This window comes from Equus asinus, chromosome 8, assembly GCF_041296235.1.
Source record: "Equus asinus isolate D_3611 breed Donkey chromosome 8, EquAss-T2T_v2, whole genome shotgun sequence".
Lineage (NCBI taxonomy): Eukaryota > Metazoa > Chordata > Mammalia > Perissodactyla > Equidae > Equus > Equus asinus.
Window position 1 is genome coordinate 54,648,767 of NC_091797.1, and position 19,422 is coordinate 54,668,188.

General features: G+C 43.5%; 1 long non-coding RNA gene across 1 annotated transcript in view; it reads left to right on the forward strand.

Moving 5' to 3' along the window:
* Positions 1-4,566: 4,566 nt before the first annotated feature.
* LOC139045883 (uncharacterized) overlaps positions 4,567-19,422 on the forward strand; it is a 67,557-nt gene continuing 52,701 nt past the window's right edge. The window contains exon 1 of the long non-coding RNA XR_011505184.1: positions 4,567-4,634. This is a non-coding gene — a long non-coding RNA (uncharacterized lncRNA). The remainder of the gene's footprint in view (positions 4,635-19,422) is intronic.

The following is a 19,422-nucleotide window of genomic DNA, read 5'->3' on the forward strand; positions in this document are numbered from 1 at the left end:
CCCTCTCTCCAAATAGAGTCACATTCTGAGGTACTGGGGGTTAGGACTTCAACATATGAATTTAGTGGTAGTGGTGGGGAGGACACCATTCAGCCCATAGCGCCATATAAAAGGCTTATGAATGTAATGACCAGTTTTCTTATAATTTCTATAAATTAAACGTGTAGGGGCCCTTTTTGTCTTAGCCAATTTTCTCAAAGTGTGGCACCAGCTCCCCTATGACCGGCAGCTTCAGCGTCAACATCAGCATCAGCATGAACTGGTTAGAAATGTAAATTCTTGCTCCTTACCCCAGACCTACTCAGTTAGAAACTCTGGGGTGGGCCCAGCAAACCCTCCAGGTGATTCTGATGCAGGCTGTGGTTTGAGACCCAGTGCCTTAGCAGCTGGGGAGAGGACCGCTTCCAGGCAGGGTTGTTTCTGCTGTAAATTCTGGTCATGCTATTCCCAAGTCCTTTTCTAAAGGATGGCTCTCCTAGGATGTCAGGTTATGATTGATGGCCAGACCTGTCAGATAGCAGCATTTAAATCAGTGCTCATCTGTCTTGTGGTATCATTGGGCATTCAAATATCACCTACTCATTTGAGGATTTATAAAGGAGGCAATTTTCAGTAGAAAGCTTTGTTATTGGAGGACTGAGATTCTCCACTAGTCTGGGCCTCAGTTTTATTATCTCTAAAATGAGAAATCTGGCTTCCTCTTCTAGCTCCAACAGTCTGTGCAACCATACAAATGACTCAGAGCAACTGATAGTGCAGCAGTGGCAAGTGTTTTGATTTTCTGGGATTCCCCGAATGGTCAGACTAAACACCCAAAACTACGTCAAGCAGAGTGCCTCAAGTTAGAAGTTTCTAGAAATTCTCCTGCTGGGGCTCTGTAAACGAGACTGGCCAAAGACAGATTAACAAGAGAAAAACAAACAGAAGTTTATTAATATGTGCATGCTGCATATATACATGGGAGCACTCAGTGATGAGAAACCCAAAGAGATGTTAGAATGTAGGTTTCTATACCATCTTAGGCTAAAACAAAGAAAAAGTGGTTTTGGGTGTCTGGGTGGGAGAGGCGAGTTATGGGAAGGTGACCAGGAAATCTGTTAAACAAGGGTTGTTTAGTAAGGTTTGTTGTGTGGATTCAAGTGGATGACTTCTCCACCGATGAGTTGTTGAGTCCGCTCTTGCTGGTATGGGAGAGGGAGATATCTTTACAAAAGGAAATTTCCTTTATAAATGTAAATTTTCTTTACCAAAGGAAGACTGTGCCCTGTTTTTAGAGCTTTTCCTGAGTCTGCTAGTTCTCAACAGCCTTTAGCTCAAAATAATCCAAATGCCAAAGAGGCATATTTTGGGGTGGCATATTTTGGTACCCCACAGTTTATCCCCAATCCTTGCTGTGTTGTCCCAGCCCTGGCTGAGTACACACAATGAATACTCTATCAATGTGGGAGGATTTAGGTCAAAATCACCATATCGCCCCGAAGATCCTGTACTTTCCCAAACCCAGGAAGCAGCCTCACCTTTGGGACAGCCTCAGCAGAACTCCGGGCTCAGTGTCGCTACTTCACTGGCAGCTGTCACTACTGTGTTTTGTATTCACAGTGAGCAGCATCGTTTCTTTCTCATATATAAGCTCTTTTGATCTCCTCATCGCAACCTCACAAAGTAAGCAAGGAAGGTTTTATTATGCCCATTTACTGCATCGTGGAATCCTCAGGAAAGTTAAACATTTGCCCAAATTCACAAATTGGCCAGTGAAGAAATTACCAGGAAAAAAGTCCACTTGGCCAGTGCCAAGGCACTCCCCATACCCCAAGTCTTTGTTTTGGGACTGGAAATAACAAGAAGAAAAAATACACGGAACGAACAGATTCCTGAAAAGTGAGTCCTGCCTTGGAGTTCTGCTCTGAGTGGCCACTGAGTGCTGGACAGCTTCTCTTTCCTGATATAATCAAGTTTATTTTTAAACGTGTTGAACCGAATAAAGTGTCACGTCTGGATGCAGTGGGTGAGCAGGCAGAATAAGACCTGTTTGGTTCCTGTATTAATCTCCTCCTTGGAGTGCGGAAAATCCAACTGACCGTGTTTCTGGAGACATTTAGAAGGCTACCGGTTGTTCTTATCAAGAGGATTTGTAGCTTGGCCCATGTGGAAGGAAATCAATGAGAGGCTGGGGAGAGTCGTGGGCAAAGCCGGCTCTGCACATGAGATTGGTATTAGCAAGTCTCCAGCATCATTACGTGCCAGCTTACAGGACAGCAGTGTATTTGTGTGCTGTAATGATCTATTGCCTATGTATTACTGTTAATTATTTTAAAATGACTGTAACTACTATTAGCATGTGACAATGCCTCATTAGAATGTGTAATTGTGTCTGTCAGCAATATTATTACGTGTCTTTTTAACAGAATATGGGACATTAATTCTAGTCCCTTAGACTCTTCGCTACCAATTCTCCAGGTAGAATCCTAAGCCCCCAGCAGTCAATTCATCTACTCTTTTATGTCTGACTGGGGTTATACTTCAACTGTTTTAGGAAGATGGTTATCTTATTTATTAAAGACATATACACACACATCCTCGTAATTCTGAAAAATCTATAGCCATTCTTTGGCAATTTGCTATAACGTTTTACAACTGACTCCCGAAAGGTTTCTGCCCAGGTCAAACCTAAATTCTTTTTGATGTGCAGAAAGCTGTTCCTTTTCTTCTTTTTCCCACGGCACAGCTATTCTCAAACTAGAGGGTTGCCCTTATGGCCTCTGGTTCCAAGTTTCTTCCAGGGGTGGTGCTCCCCAAGAGGGCATTCAGAAACGTGTTGGGATGGTTCTGATTTTTTCTCTGTTGTCACAACGTTGGGGGCATTATGAGCAGTTCCTAGGCTGAGGCTGGAGCTGCTAACACTGCACAGTTCAGTCGCATCCTAAGAAAAGTTGGTCTGCCCCACATGCCAGCGGCACCCCTATGACAAATACTTCCCTATGCCTCTCTGTGTCTGGGCTGTGGGACACCGTCTTTTCAGTTCCCTAGAGCAGTCTTTCCCAGAAGCGTTCTCAGCTTTGTGGGCAGAGTCCGGATATGGGAGGTTCCCGCTCTTGCAGAAAGTGTTCCTGCTTTTTGCCAAGTAAGCTTGGGGCTATAGGTCTCAATTTTGTGTCCTAGGCCTTAAAATTACAAAGGAGTCCCTTCAAAAACCCAACTCAACCCTATGTCCTGTGGTCCTGCTAATGGGGCTTGTAATGACTGAGAACATGCCATCACTCTGATTTTATAAATAGGGAAGTGGTAAAGTAAACAAGAATGACAGGACTTGCTCAACGTAATCTCTTGTCTCCTCCTCCTCGAGTCTGCTTCCGAGGAAGCCTGCCTTGCCTCGGACGGCCCTAATGGAGGAGACCACAGCTGATCAGATCCAGAGTGGACACCTGACTGGAAGGCCTGGCCTGCCACTTTAGTTTGCACAAATGGACTAAGCCACAGTCAGGTCATGTCCTGGAAATTTGTGCTGAGACATTCCAGTGGGCCTTTGACCCTAGAGCTGAAAGATTATGGAGGCACAGGTCGGGGTCAGCATTCTGGATGAGGGTTAAGATGAGCAAACAGAGAAAACTTGTTTAGAAACAAAAGACGGGAGCAGAAATGCCAAGAGAGAGAACTAGAAAGAACCAGAGAGCGGCTGAGAGACTAAAAGTGTGGCTTTACTCTCCGGTTCCCAATTTGGGTCCCTGTGAGGCCTAACTGTACCTTAGCTGAATTATGTGAATATCTGTGATTCACTATTGAATTCTCCACACCCTCTCCTCCTTTCTTTGGAGCCAACTTTGAAGAATCTAAGTTGCAACCTCAAATAGGCTGATTAGAGACACTCCTCCAAAAAAGGGAATGGATTTTTATTCAATTCTGAGGTCTCACTTCTGAAAAATGTTGCGTGTGTTCCCAAGGACATTTTTTTGGCCCTTTTTTTATGGAAGAGGGCAGGCTGAGAGGCTATATCAGGGAAAGATTATTTTTGGTGCTTCCTAAGTTTCTAGTTTTTATGTTTGCCTGGGGTTACCTCTGAGCATCCGTATCTCCCACAATTTAAGACTTCCAGTTGCCTCCCTGAAGCGACATCTCCTGTCATCAGTGTTTTCTTTTCCTTAAGACGGAAAAACAAAACACCAGTGTTACTCTCCAGGCTGGGAGAGCTGTTTCTGGAAAGGATCTTGGACCCTACTCCCCTAGATGCTATCACAATATAAATGCAGAACAGACACCTAGTTGGAGAAGAAAGAAAAATATGCCTGTTACGTGTTTAAACACAGATGCACTTCAGATGCTGTTCTTGTTATTATTATTCCACATTGATGGGCTTGCCAGCCTTTATGGTAGGAAGTTAAAACACCTGGTTTACGTTATCATGACTGGTATTTAAGACAAGTTCACGGGCATTTGGGCAGAGGAAGTGTCCATGCTTAGGGAAGCAGTGTCTGACCCTTACCGGGGATTTTTTGATTTACATTTCCTTTCTCTCTTTCCTGTTGCATTTCCTTGAAGCTGGCTTCTCTCTTTACAGCTACTGTGGCTGCTGGTCTGGGTTGGTGTGATCTTCTCTCACCAAAGGGACCCACGGAGGCCAGATGCTTACATCTTCTGAGGTATCCAGTGCCTATAGTCTTCTCCTGCCCTTTTTTCCTTCCCGTGTACCATTTTACTTAACCTCTTAAAGTAATTAGTAATTTAGATGGGACAGGATATGAGGATGTGCAGGTGGGGGGTTTCCAGCTCTGATCTCTTTCTCTGCCTTCCTTTCTTTGATGTTCTTGTCTATGTGCAAAACAAGGCAGCAGACTCCTGGGTTCCGAGGTGACTTCTGGGGACAAATCGTCCATTTTTGGGGAATGATCACTCTCCTTTTGCCACTGGTTATACCAGTGGGGGGATTGTTGAGGCAATCAATTTGGTACCAGTTAGAAAGCTACAGGGGCTTCCTTGCTCTGGATAAGATGGAAGGGTTTTATGAGAATGATTATGCTTGGGGGAACATAAAAGTTTTGAACTGGGTATTCTGGAGGTCACTTACCAGTCTTCTATCAGCCTTGTGGTTCAATATACCAAGGTCGCCACTGAGGAGGTCTGCGTGTGGCATCCATGGACCAGCCTGTAGATTCCTAGAGTCTTTCAGGTGATAATGAATAGCATTGCACTGAGGATGGTGAAGCCATGGGGTTTCTCTGCCTGTTCCCCAGCTGGGTGAGTTCAGACACTGTTTTATAATGTCACCAGGGGTGACCATCCTGAGGGGCTGATGCAATCTAACCTAACTCCCAACAGGGTGATGTATGTCACAGAAAGCTGAGGTGTTACTTTATGATGAGACTATGTTTATGACGATGACCCAGAGCTTCCTGGTCTGGGCCTCTCTCCTGGTGAAACACGGATGCCCACGTCCCCCTCCACTCTGGATTGTAAGACTCCATGTGTAGTCTCTGCACCAAGCTGGATGCCGAGTTTAGAATCTTCTTCAAAAGATTTCTTCAAAAGAGCAGCAGACACTTTATTGAGTGCTCCGTAGGGGAGATGGAAGAGGAGAGTTAAACCATATACTCAACGGCAAGCAACTTAAAATTCCCACTCGACATTCTATTCTCTCCAAAGTCCCTCTAATCCACCCAGTGCCCAACCTCTTGGGCTGCTCTCCCTACCCCCTACCCTGATTTTCCTGTAATTTTCAAATTTTTGCATTTTCATCATGCAGAGCAATTCAACTGTAACCAAACTCATAGTCAAGTTGACAGACCCAAAATCATGGAAACGCTCACAAAATAAAGGACCCTAAGGTGTCAGGACCCAATCTCTTTAGAGGGCAGATCAGCGTTATTATTTATTGCTTGCGATCTCATTCCTCAACCCATGTGGTTAATCAATGGATTTCTTCCTGGTAAATATAGGACTGTCTCCAGGAGGAAGTCTTAGTCCAGCTGCTAAAGGAGGAAAATTTCCTCTATCTCATTACACCAGAAGCTGGAAAGCAAAACTAGTCATTAGAATGTTGCTCAGTATTCAGAGAATCAGAGTGAAAATAGCTGGATGGTGCTGAGGGAGACTGCAGTCTGAGTGGAGAGCAGGCCTGGCACCTTCTCTGCTATGCGGGAGTGTGTCATTCTAATGATGGTGTGACTGTGGCCAGATTCACGGATGGGTAAACCCTAACCAGCTCTTCCTTCCCAGCTTTCCTTCTGGGCTTCAATCAGACCTTGCCCTCGCTACTTGGTCTGTCATTACAACCCTGTTTGTTACTTTAATACTCTTCCAAATTTTATTGATTTCATTGTGTATCATAGTTGGTTGCTTCTGGACTGCATAGAGAGAGGGACCTTCATCTCATGACTTCAGGTTTGCCACATCTGTCTTGTAGGACGCACTCCTTCAGAAAGCAGTCTTGGCTATCACCACTCTGCTCAAAGATTCAATATCACTATTAGAACTGGGAGAAGCCTCTATACCATAGATTCTCCTTTTACCAAGGATGAAACCGAGGGCACAGAAGAATGAAACTACTTACCCAAGTTCACAGAGTTGATGTTGGGGCCAAGACTAAATTTTGCGTCTTCTGACGTTTAATTGCTGTGTTTCTACCCCATCTCATTGTAATTTGTGGTTGTTCTTTTCTCCAGTGTCTCTACAGTTAGACCATAAGCTTCTTGAAAACAGGAACTGTATCTTGTCAGGATACAGTTAGTTTCCCAGTGGATGCCCAGTATATGTTGTTATGCATTTCAGCAGACATTTTCAGAGAATGTATTATATTAGAGTGTTATATTTATATACATACATATGAATATAAAAATACGTATACACATACATAGATATAATAGAATGTATTGTTATTATATATGACATATGTAATATCTATTAAATTATATATAACATATACATTAGTGCTAGGGATGCAGAAGATGAAGAAGTCTTGCCTTCTTTTCTTAAATGTTTGTAGGAAGCTCACTCATCCAGGGGCTCTGGAAGCTTTATGGAGAAGACGGGATTGGGGCTGGGCCTTACAGAGGAAGAATTTTGCTGGAGCTGTAGGAGAAGGAAAGGCTTGTTAGAGCAAACACTGAGAGGCTGGAGAGCCCAAGGGTGTGATGAGGGGTGGCCCACAGGCCACTGTGGCTGATGCTGTGAGCTGCAGTGGAAGAGCTAAGGGTGGAAGGGCGGCATTTGGAGGGCTTTGAGAATGGGACTTTGAGCACACGTGGCACAGTGCAGTAACGCATTCCCCTACCATCTGTCTGAGATAGAACCTGGCTGCAAACGGGCATCTACAGACCAGTGTGTTTGTAGAATAAATTAATAATCACTCTGCTGTGGGTCCACTGACTGCAAAAATCGTAGTATCTAGAGGCAGTATATTGTTCAGGAGCATGGATTTTGGAGACAGAGTGGCTAGGTTTATATCCTAGCTTTGCCAATTACAAGCTGTGCAACCTGAGAAAGTTTTTTAACCCCTCTGGATCTCAATTTTCTTATCTGTGAAATGCAGACGATAATAGTACCTACCTCATCGTTTGTTATGATGATTAAATTAAGTGAGTATATGCAAAACACTCAATTTAGAATACTGCCTATTTTATAGTAAGCACTATATTTCTTAATTATTTGTGTTATTATAAAAATTATTACTGGCTTTGTACACTGTAAAATAGGGGAAAACCTGTCTTCTCAAAAATGTCTTCCACTATATGCCCTACTGTCTGAAAGGCTTCCATTAGGCTTTCTTAAAGTCAAAGGCCTTAAGTAAAATACATATATAATTAGAAAGCCAATGGTCAGATATCAGTCATTAACTCTTTAGTAAGAATCCAGTTACCTAATAGAGCACAGAGGAAATGGGTTATTTAATGCCAAGTCAAGAGAATTAATAATAATACAGCTAAATAAGTCACTTATTTGGGGGAGGTGGGGAGGCAGCCGGGACGTACGGAAAATACAACTGCCTAGACGCTGGCAGTGTTTTACAAACCTTATGTTGTGGGAAGGCATTTAACGGGTTCCATAAATGTTTTATAATGTTTCATTTAAAAATAATCTAAGCTATTAAAAATAGGTGCTGAAAAACAAAACACATAAACGCCAAGTATTAAAACATTGGAGATTACCAACATGATATCATTTGCTATCAGATTACTGCTTTTTTGTGTAGGCCTTATAATACAGCCTCTTCTGCATCTCTATGTCATTGAAGAATATCTTGAGATTGTAAGGCAAACTGGGAAGTAGTTGCAAACGTTGTCTGTTTTTAAGAAAACTTTGTTAGTCAAAATTTTCTTGATGTTTTGTAACCAAAAAAAACCCCAGAAATAAATTGGATGAGGTTGCTAGAAGACTGCCACTGTTTTCCATAACTCCTCATTGAAAAATTTTATCTTCGCCAAAACACCATGGTTCTTATTGACTTTATACTGGGTAACTATCATTAATTTGAGTTTATAAAACAAATATATATTAATAAAATATCGCTTTCATCACTTTCATGTGCTAAAATTCTCTATAAGATGATTCCATATGAAAAAGGGGCTCCACCATTAGAAATGTTTAAAACCCATCAATTGAGAAAGGAGCTTTGAACCTGGAGATGAAATAAAAGAGAGAAGGAAAATGTCTGTGATGAAACCTGAACAACTGGCTATAGGAGACGCATGTTGCTGCTCTCAAGGCCAAGGACAGTGACTCATAGCGGATGTAGAACATGGTGGCAGGCTAGAGTGGCTAGGATATCGTGATTTTTGGTTATCTCTGAACTTAACACTTATGGTTTTAGCTATTCCCAAACAATTCTAGAAGGACCATCACACGGAGCATGTTGTAATTTTACTGAGGCGTAAATTTAAAAAATAATTCTGTACAAATGCCTTCATCAGAAAAATGATAAAATTATAAGATAAAAATTGAGGCATGAATTTGACTTCCACTTGTGACCAGGGTGGAGGTGGAGGTGTGGGCAGCAAGAAGTAGCCCTAAGGAGGGTACCCACCAGATCGATCGCCCAGCTTTCATCAGCCTCTCCACTCAGTTCTGCTCTTTCCTGGTCTTGCCTGCACTCTAACTCTTTTGTATTGTGATAGAAACTCAATTTCTTTGTGAAAAATGGCCCTGGAGCTCCTTGGAGAAATGGCTGATTCTAGGGCTGGAGCAGAAAACATACAGGGTAAACCGGGAGCATCTTGTGGTACCAGTAAGCAAGGAAGTGCTAAACAAAACAAAACAAAGCAAAACACCAAAATCCAGTACAATAATGGCGGTGTTTCAAAGGGACACGGGAGCCAACTGAAGGAGCTCCCAATGGCCAAAGCTGCAACAATTTGAGCCACAAAATACATAAGGTATTATTGGACTATAAAGTATAAAATATCCATGAGTCCATACTGATATAAATAAATGATTGAATAAATCAATAAACTGAGGAGAAGGGACAACTCTCCTGTGCAGAAAAGTTCCAAATAATGCGTGTAAATACTCTGCCCTCAAGAAAGAGTTATTTTATTTAACTCCCCACTTCCTTAAGTGTAGGCTGGACATAGTGACTTCTTTCAAGGAGCACAGTGTGGAAAAGGGGAAAAAAAGGATAACTTTACAGTGGAGAAATCTGGCAAACACAACCTTAGCGGGACGATCACAGTCAACATCCACAGTGATGTCACGTTGATAGTATGTACCATGATGTGATGCAATGAAAATGGCAGGCACTTCACCTCCATGATCTTCCTGCTCAACCCTCATAACTCTAGTCTAATCTTGAGAAAAATGGCAAGTTTCAGGGAAATGATGTCTTACAAAATACCTGGTCAGAACCCTTCAAAACTATCAAGGTCATCAAAAACAGGGTAAGACTGGGAAACTGTCACAGCCAAGAGAAGCCTAAGAAGACATGGCAACTAAACGTAATGTGGTTTCTCGGATGGGATCCTGGAACAGAAAACGGATATTTGGTACAAACTAAGGAAATCTGAATAAAGTATGGACTTTACTTAATAATAAGGTATCAGTCCTGGTTCATCAATTGTAACAAGTGTACTGTACTAATGCAAGATGTTAATAATAGGGAAAAGTGTGTGTGGGGTGAGGGGCAAGCACATATGGAACACTTCGTATTATTTACTCACTTTTTCCAGAAATCTAAAACAGTTCTAAGAGAAGAAAAAAAAGGCCCTGGAAAGAAATATGCTGCTATTATTACTGATGGAATGAAGAGGTCTAATGAATATGGTTCTTTCTTTTTGTTGGTGAGGAAGATTTGTCCTGAGGTAACATCTGTTGCCAACCTTCCTCTTTTGTGGCTTCAGGACGATTAGTCCTGAGCTAATGTCTGTACCAGTCTTCCTCTATTTCGTATGTGGGATGTCTCCACAGCATGGTTGATGAGTGGAGTAGGTCTGTGTCTGGGATCTGAACCCCCAATCTCGGGCTGCTAAAGTGGAGCATGAGGAACTTTAACCACTTGGCCATGGGGCCGACCGTAGAAGTTTCTTGGTATAAATTATATCTGGGGATTCATGAAGATCTAGGAATATACCCCTTATGAATGTCAAGAGTTTGCTGTTTTCACTAAAAGTTTGCTAACTTGGACTTTAGAGAGTCAATATGTTTCAGTATCTTATTAACTTTCATCATGGATAGTGGCTTTTTCTGCTTATGTCCATTCTCTGATTTGTCAGGTCAAGGAGGGAAAACTTTGCGTCTATCCTCTTAGGTTCTTTTCTTAGAGGCCTGCAAATTAAACTGACAAAAGATAGATTAGCAAGAGAAAAGACAGATTTTTATTCACATACATAAGTGGGTGTGCACAGAAAAATGTGACTCAAAACGGTGGTTACAATTTGGGGCTTGTATATCATCTTGATAGGAGAAGGGGAGGAGGAGAAAGGTGCTTAAGGGAAAACAAATGATTTTTAGGAAAGAAAAATGGGCCCTTAAGAGAAGAAACGGGAGGTTGATAGTTCTGTGACAATGTCTGTTTAGGTCATTTCTTATCCTAGTGCTGGGCTTGTCTCCAGCGATAGGAGTCAATTTTGGAGTCAATTTTCGCTGGTTTCGAAACTCCTAGGGAGGGAATTTACGACAGTTGAATTCTTTTGGGAGGCTCTGCTTTTAGGCAGATAAGGGAAGGTCAGGAAAAAAACCCCAAACAACAAAAAGCCCAAATCTCTCTTCCCAGTGCTATATTTTGGATTCTTTCACTTGAACGCAGGCTTCCCAAATGACACCACCACCACCTGTGCTTCCCGTGGTAAGGGAAACACCGTTTCGAGCTTTGGCAGTGTCTCCAGAGGGAATGGCAGGGTTGAAATGAATTGAGAATTGGAAATTTAGGTTAGGGCATGCTTTCAGTGTGGAGGCCTGATTAAGATTGGGTGACGATCATGACCCCACAGCCCCGGATTGGTGGAAAGAGCAAGGGGAAGATTTTTGAGATGAAGGGTCCAAAATTTTAGGGCTCATCTTGTTTGTTTTCCATTGAAGACTTAATGGGTTTCTCAGGAGGTTCCTGACTACAGTCTGCAGGAATAGTGAAGTCACACCAATGGGACAATGGGATGGTAAAGTGGTGTTAATGTTGAATGTAGATGGGGGTTGGTGGGCGTGTGTGGTGGGATAATTTTAGTCCTCAATGTCCAAAACTGTGTGTAGGGTGGATGGTTTTGTTTCTTATATTTCATTGCAAGATTAAAAAAATAAAGAAGATCAATGTATTATAAAGATAAATGGGATTCATGCTTGCCATACTTTCTCTTTTAACCTAATGATCTAACATGTCTGCCCTTCTGAGTCCTAGATTCAGATCTGCGGCGTTCCTTTTAATGGCAGAATCCTTGCAAGACTTTGAGACCCAACTGGCTTTCTGCCCTGCGGCTCTGTCTTCTCATCACTTACTTCGGGGCAGAACTGGCAACGGGCAGATTCTTCTGCCGTTATCTCCACTGTCTTATCTTTATTTTTAAGCAAAACAAACAATCCTCCCAGATGATAATGGCCACTTTCCCAAGGGGAAAAAAGTTCAACTTATCCATATCTCACAGACCTCAGATCAATCTGGAATGGGCTGGAGGGAGAGCTGCCCCCTCACTGCTGGGGTCCCTCGAGGCTGACTGGGTCCCCCTCTGTGGATTTGGGAGCACAGGATGAGGACCCTAGAGGACTTCGAAATTCAGAAGCTGGAGGTGGCTTGGCCAATGCCACACAGGCAGCTCTCTAAGTAAACTGCTTGGCTGAAGAGTTGGTTGAGGAGTATAGCTTTGAAGACATACTTCCTCCTGAGGAGTGACAGAATGAGCCTGCTGTATAAGGCAGTTTCTGAGCAATATTTTTTATTTAATTATATTTAATATACATAATAGATTATGATATAGTGTATACAGAATCTACATACATGCTGCTCTGTGGTCACCCTGGTGTGTGTTTTAGCCAGCCTGGGTGCCATTTTTTTCTCCCTATCCTGCCAAGGAGGCCCGGGATATGCTGCCAGAATTTTCCAGAAAGTTCCGGACAGAGCTTTTTAATCCAGCCACCAGGCCCCATCGCCTTTCCTAGATTGCCTCAGACCCCAAGCCCTCCCCCTTCTTCGCCTCCCCAACCCCAACACTGTTTCCCCCTTCTCTGAGCCCTTGGCAACCTTAAACCTTTCTCTCTGCCCTCCTTTCTTTTAACCAGGGACACAATCTCTTTCTCCTAAGCAGGCTTTGCACGGCCTGTAGGAGCAGCTGACAAAGAGAACAAGTAATTTCTTAGCCTTTCAGCTCCACACTGCCTCTGTTTTTTGTGAGTGGCCTGTGCACCTGTTGTGATAAGCAATACTCGCTTCACAAGCAATTTGAAAAGAGGGCAAGCTCTGCACCCCACTCCCGCCCTCTTTCTTTTAAGTGGATGTTAATAATTTTAAGAAGGAGTGGGAGAAATAAAGAGACAAGCTCTCTGGATGGATTCTTTAGCCTGACGCTTGCCGTGCTGACGCAAAGGCTAATCAAGAGAGGACGGAGCCGTCCTCTCTGGCTTTCTGAGGGGCTGTGCTGGGCCAGGCTAGAGCAGGACAGAGCTGGAGGGAGGCGGGCTCCATTTGCAACTGGGGGTTTTCCTATCCTTGCTCTCTGTGGGATGTTTTGGTTTATTTGTTCTGTGGTTCTCTAAGCTTCTTTGTTTGACCCTGGCTGGTCCAGAGCCTGGAGGCTTGGTGAAAAGAAGTTTCTCCCAGCAAACAAATTTTGGCATAAGGAGAATAAAGGGGTCCCTCTTTTCCTAGGCTGAGTGGAAGGGTGTGCATGTGGCCTCTTCCGTTTTTCTTTTCTTTTTAAAGTCTATTAAACTCATGCTGGCTAAAGGTGTTGGCCTGGCAGGCTGGAGAGCAAAAATTCTCTGTTTAGCCCTGGTTGAGGGTCCCACTGGGCTTCCTGGTTCTGCGTGCCTCAGAGGTGAATGGATGGCGCCACCTCTCAGGGGAAGGTGTCCTGACATTCTGTCCGTTGAGTTCAAGTGGAGCCATTTCCCTTCTGTGAGCTCCATCCTCCACTGCCTCTGTTTAGCTGAGGCTGTGTGTCCTGGAGGCTCCCGTGAGCCTGAAGTTACCATAAGGTGGTCTGACCTGCAGAGCTTTCCTCTGTGCAGTGCCTGGGGAGGTGTTTGTGAGAGGGCTGAAGGCCGGCAGTGTCTGACCTTCCCTGCACCAACTGCCCTGCATTGTTATTGCCTGTGTTGGAGAGGAACAACTTTTCCTCTACCCTGTTAGGTTTAGCATTTGGGGGCCTGCAAATTAAACTGACAAAAGACAGATTAGCAAGAGGAAAAAAAAATCAGATTTAATTACATATTAAGCATGGGAATTCACAAAGAAATGTGACTCAAGGAAGGGGTTAGAATTTGGAGCTTATATGCCATCTTAATAGGGGATAGGGAGGGGCAGAGGGACACTTCTGGAAGAATCAATGATTTCTTGGATGCGGGGTTGAGAAAGGTCATTTTGGGAGAAACAAGTGACTTTTTGGAAACATAAATGAGCCCTTAGGAGAATAGATGGGCGATACAATAGTTTGTGACAATGTCTGTCTAGGAGTGATACAGACTTCTCTCTAGAGAAGAGGAGATTATAGTGCTCTGGGGAGGGGATTTATGACAGTTGAGTTCTTTGGGAGGCTCTGCTTTTAGGTAGATAAGGGATTTCAGGAACTCCAATGCCTTCAGCTCAAAGTAATTTTTATGCCACAGTGGCTTATTCTAGACCCCTTCACCTGTGTCCTTACCTCAGGTCTCTCTGTGGCTTGGAAGTCTTTGAGGACCACAGCCAGCCCCAAGCACAGCCCTTGGCTCCTAGGAGGCCTGTCAAAAAGATTTGGTGAACAAAAGCTGAATATGTCACTCTGGGTAATATCGTTTAAATACAAATGGCCCCAATCAATTTGTGTCTCAGCGTGCAGGGCTTGGCTGAGAACTGTGGAAGGAGTGTGGTGGGGTTTAGAGGAGGCAGAAGGGCATTTCAGAGGGAGGGGTTGAGTCTCTGTGCGCGGGTGTTGAGTCGTGGGTTTAAGATGGGGTGTGGGGTCACGTTGTATGCCTGTTCGATACGTTAGCGATTTATCTGCGGCACACCTCACTCTGTGATTCTAGGTGTTTCCTCTAACCTGGCATTTCTTGGCTCAGCAGTCAGTGGGCCAGACCAGAGGGCAATCAGACCTTTTCCTTATCAAGTCTTGGGCACCAGGAAATTGGAAGGTTTTGAAGCCAAGTGCTAAGTTTCTAGTGTTTGGGCCTTTGGGCCTTCAGTTACCTCTTGGAGGCTGAGATTTGAATCTCATTTCTGATCTGCTATTCATTCTGCCACTGGCCAAACCCAGAAGGTAGGCTTTTGATCTCCTTCTGCCAACTTTTCCTTATGGGTTTTTCTGCTTAACTGCCTGCCAGTGTCAACTCCTTGATAATGGCTGCCTTCAGATACTTAAAAAAATGGGACTTTAATGGGGGTTTCTCCTATCCTGCCCCAATTGATATATAATCAATTAATATATTATCAAAGAATATTTACAGTGGCAAGGCGTTGGAGAGCATGTTAAAGGGAGATTTCCGGGGTTAAAAGTTGACTTAGTACTTATTTTAAAGAATAAATGTCATTATTTCTAAATAGTCCTTGCAATTCATAAGAAAATGAAACTTTATAGTGGTTATTTGGGTGAAGATGAGCCCTTCTTCTCTGAGGGTTGGGGCTGGATTGCCTTTCCTCTGGGGACAGTTCAGGGTCTTTCTGCCTGACAGCATTGGGGGGGTCTAGGTGCTTCCTGAAGAGTGGGAGATGGTTGTAGGTGGTACCCACACTGGGCATTAAATAATAATATTGAATTGCATAGCAAGAAAGCATTGCCTTTTCTTTAAAAATTTTTTTTATTGTAGTAACATTGGATTATAACATTATATAGCTTTCAGATGTACATTGTAATATATTTCAAATTCTGTGTAGATTACTCGTGTTCACCACCCAAAAACTAATTATAGTCTATCACCACACATGTGTCTAATCACCCCTTTTGCCCCCGCCCCCCCGGTAACCACCAATCCAATCTCTGTTGCTATGTGTTTGTTTGTTGTTGTTTTTATCTTCTACTTATGAGTGAGATCATACGGTATTTGACTTTCTGCCTCTGACTTTTTTCACTCAGTACAATACCCTCAAGGTCCATCCATGTTGTCACAAATGGCCGGATTTCATCATTTCTTGTGTCTGAGTAGTATTCCATTATGTATATATACCACATCAACTTGATCCATTCATCCCTTGATGGGCACCTAGGTTGCTTCCAAGTCTTGGCTATCGTGAAAAATGCTGCAAGCATTGCCTTTTCAATTCTGTTTTATGCCCACTGATTAAGTCAAAGAGTCTCAGTTTGGTCCTAACACGTCTTGAACACTTCTCTAATTCTTCTCCTCCTCCATTTTCATCCTCTTCTTCTTCTTCCTTATCATTGTCAAACAAAGAGGGAGCAGGTCTCAGGCTTCCAGCCTTCAGTGTCTCAGCATCCATAACATTGTATTCATTGTATTTATTTTCATGGTTCCTTCTGTTTATAGCAAGCGAGACTGGTTTTCAATTCACAGTGGGTGTCAAAGTCTTATTTAACATGGGAATATTTAAAGATAAAATGTGAACTGATTTAAAGAAAGACATAAAGGGGCAGGTAGAACTTGGATGTGACATAAATTTTGAAGGTGGGGTGCTGGTGGCTGTAGACGGGAAACAGTGGCTTAGGTTGTTTCTCTTTTCTGGCTCTAGAATCCTCTTGTCTCCTCACCCCTCCTGTTCTTCAGGGGTATTTCTTACTGTCGCCAGCTTCTCTTCTGCTTCTGAGAGATTTCCTTTCTTAAGGAGATGACTTATTACTTGATGAAAAAGTTCCTCTTTCTTCCTTTTGCAGCCATTCTTCCTGTAGTTTGCTGTGATAACAGGGCCAGGAACATCAGCAGGTGCAGGCGTGCTCTCTCCCTTGTCTGAACACTTTTAACATTTGTTTTGCACCTCCCCTTGGGCACTGATCACTAATCTGTCTTATCTTCTCTCCTGGATAGCTAGGCCTGGCTGGTTGGGCCTGTTTTACTCATCAGGCCTCTTGTGCAGAGCTTGGGGCATTGTTAGCACACACGGGGTCCCTAAAGTGGAGGCCCACTGGTCCATGCGGCATTTCAGCAACCGTCAGATTCATTTGGTCAATAGTGGCAGCCTCTGGCAATTAGCGACAGGTGGAGGTTAGAAAGCTCCTCCCCCACAACCTCATCACCAGGTAGAAAGCCAAGCCTTAGGCAAACATTTACTAGCAAGTTCCTATAGGCAGGTGAACTGGCTCTCTGTGCTCAGGCACAGGGACAAGCTCATGGCACAGGTTCACTCTGAAGTGACACAGTCACCCTGTTCTTGGGTCAGGTGACGGTGTCTCGGGTAGATAGAGGACACAGGCCAAAGCAGAGTTGATGACCTCAGTATTTATTCTATAATATTAAGATTAGGACTTACGGGATTCCTACTCCTTATTTCTACAGGGTGCTCGTACCGGAGCAATCTTTCTCTCAACCAATATATTGCACACTGAACACTTCACCAAAAGAAAGACAAAATTTAATCTTTCCTACTAATAATGAAACCTCTGGTGTACATTTTCATTAGGTTTTTTGATACACACTTGTAGCACCTTTGGTGGGTTCTTGATTGGGGAAGATCAAGTGATAATGAACTATCACTAGACCACAATGAACCGACACACACAAATAGCTCACTGTTAGTACCAGAGTATTTTAGATATGTTACCGTGCAGACAGTGCGATACTTTTGGAATTGGAGAACGTTGTCCGCAGAGGCAGATGTCTAGGTTTTAGCCACTGCTCCACCTCCCTGAACCCAAGGAGGAAGAGAAGCAACCCCTCCACGGTGGTTTGGTGACTTCCAGCATTGCTATGATGACCTTGTGCCAGCCCAGCCGGTCACAGACAGGCTCTTCTCTTTAATTTCTTGGATTGTTTCCTTATCTGTAAAATGGGGGTAATAAGCTCACTTAAATTATGCATTTTCTTCTTCCCTTGAAGAGCTCATGAGAAAATGTGTGTTAAATGACCTTGTAAGCCAGAAAAAGCCATACAATTGTCAGCTGCCTTTGTTGTCATCACCATGGAGGCCTAAATAGAGGCAAAGGATCTTGGGAATGGTTTTTTCCCTGGGATGGATAACTAAATCACCTGTACCTGCTAAAATCAAGGAGCGAGTCAAGTGCCATCTTTCCTTCCGTGGTGTTGAGCAAGGCCCAAGAAAGTAATCAGAAATAGACTATTTTCTGGTTCAAATGAAGATCTCTGTTCTGCTCTGAGCTTTTATGTGGAGTCCCAGGGTTTAATAGCCAGTACTATGAAGCATAGAGAAAAGATTATTTATTAATGCTAGTGTTGGAGAGATGGATGGTTCATTGGTTTGTCAAAAGGAAGGTCTCAACTTTGTAATCTGCCTGAGTCTGATATTTGGCCTGATCCTATTTGGCTTCCCCCATACGGATGCGCTATCCTCTTTCTGCCTTCAAATATTTCTGCCCACAATGCTTGGCTTAAGAAAACACGCATTTGCCTGCTATACGTGAACTGGGGACTCTCCCACTGAATCAGATTCTCATAGAAAGCAAAAGGAGTGGAGGGAAGAGAGATGGAACACATTATATTTCTTTTAGGCCAATGCTTATCTTCTTGGCTGGCAAATGCTTTTTTTCTCACCTTTTGACATAATCCTAATAGTCCCATTAAAATACGTTCAGCCTTCTCCCTCAGCTCCATCTGCCAGCACTCTGTGTCATATTGTGAATGGCAGGCAGGTTTCAAGTTCTGAAAAGCAGAGAACAGGCTAAGTATTGGGACGGGACCGTATGTCTCCTGTTTTTATTTTCAAAAATATCCCCCCATTTTATTGCTGAGTGTTGAGTTGCAGCTGGAAAGAGAGAGGCTGGAACAGCAGGAAGACAGCTCTGCCTCTGAGCTTCTTGTGACGCCGGGGCGGGTTTTCCAAGGACACTGAGGAATCTCTTTTATTAGGAATCTTTTGGAGCAAAATCTTCCAACTGTGTTATTTTTGGAAATTCCGATTTAGCCTTGTTTAGATGACTCCTGACATTCCTTCCATTTCTTGGAGTGGGTGATTTTTGTGGCTGTACCTTGGGTTCAAGTTCATAAATAAATGCGAGTGTGCCTTGGCCTCATCAGACTCTCGGCCAACAGACAGAGCTGGAAAGAGCTGAGGCGGTTGCACATTAAGGGAAAATAGAACTCACATACAGTGAACATGAGCTGTATTTACTCAGCTTCTTTCATCGCCAGCTCTCTGTCTAACGGTGGGCTGCAGCAGCTGGGGTAGGTAAGTGATACTGTGCTGGAGAGCCTCTTAAATTCCCTTCCCGTCAACGAGAGTGACACACAATCTCTTCCAGGAAACAACGTGAGCCCACCACAGCTGGCCGGGGGAACTTGCTCTTCTGGTCAGGAGCATTGTGCTGTGGTTTCAGCAGCTTGCCTGCAGCAGCCCATGGTAGCTCTGCATGCTGCTGAATGGTGCAGGCGGGGAGAATGGGTTGACTGCCAGTCCCTCGCAGGTGTAGGGGAGGAAGACATTTCCTCTACCTGCTCTGGTTCCTTCTGGTCGGAAAACGAATTAAATTCACATGGGACAGAATAAGAGGAGAAAATTAAACAAAGTTTTGTAACATGTATACATGAGAGAGGCTCAGGCAAACTGAGCACGTCACCAAAATGGCTGAAGCCACCACCTTAAATATCATCTTCAGCTAAAGACAAAGGAGGATGTTGGGGGTGGGGGGAATCAGTTATAGGAGGTTACCAAACAAGTACAGTAAACCAGGGTCAGGTTATTATGCAGATTTAAGTCCTTGC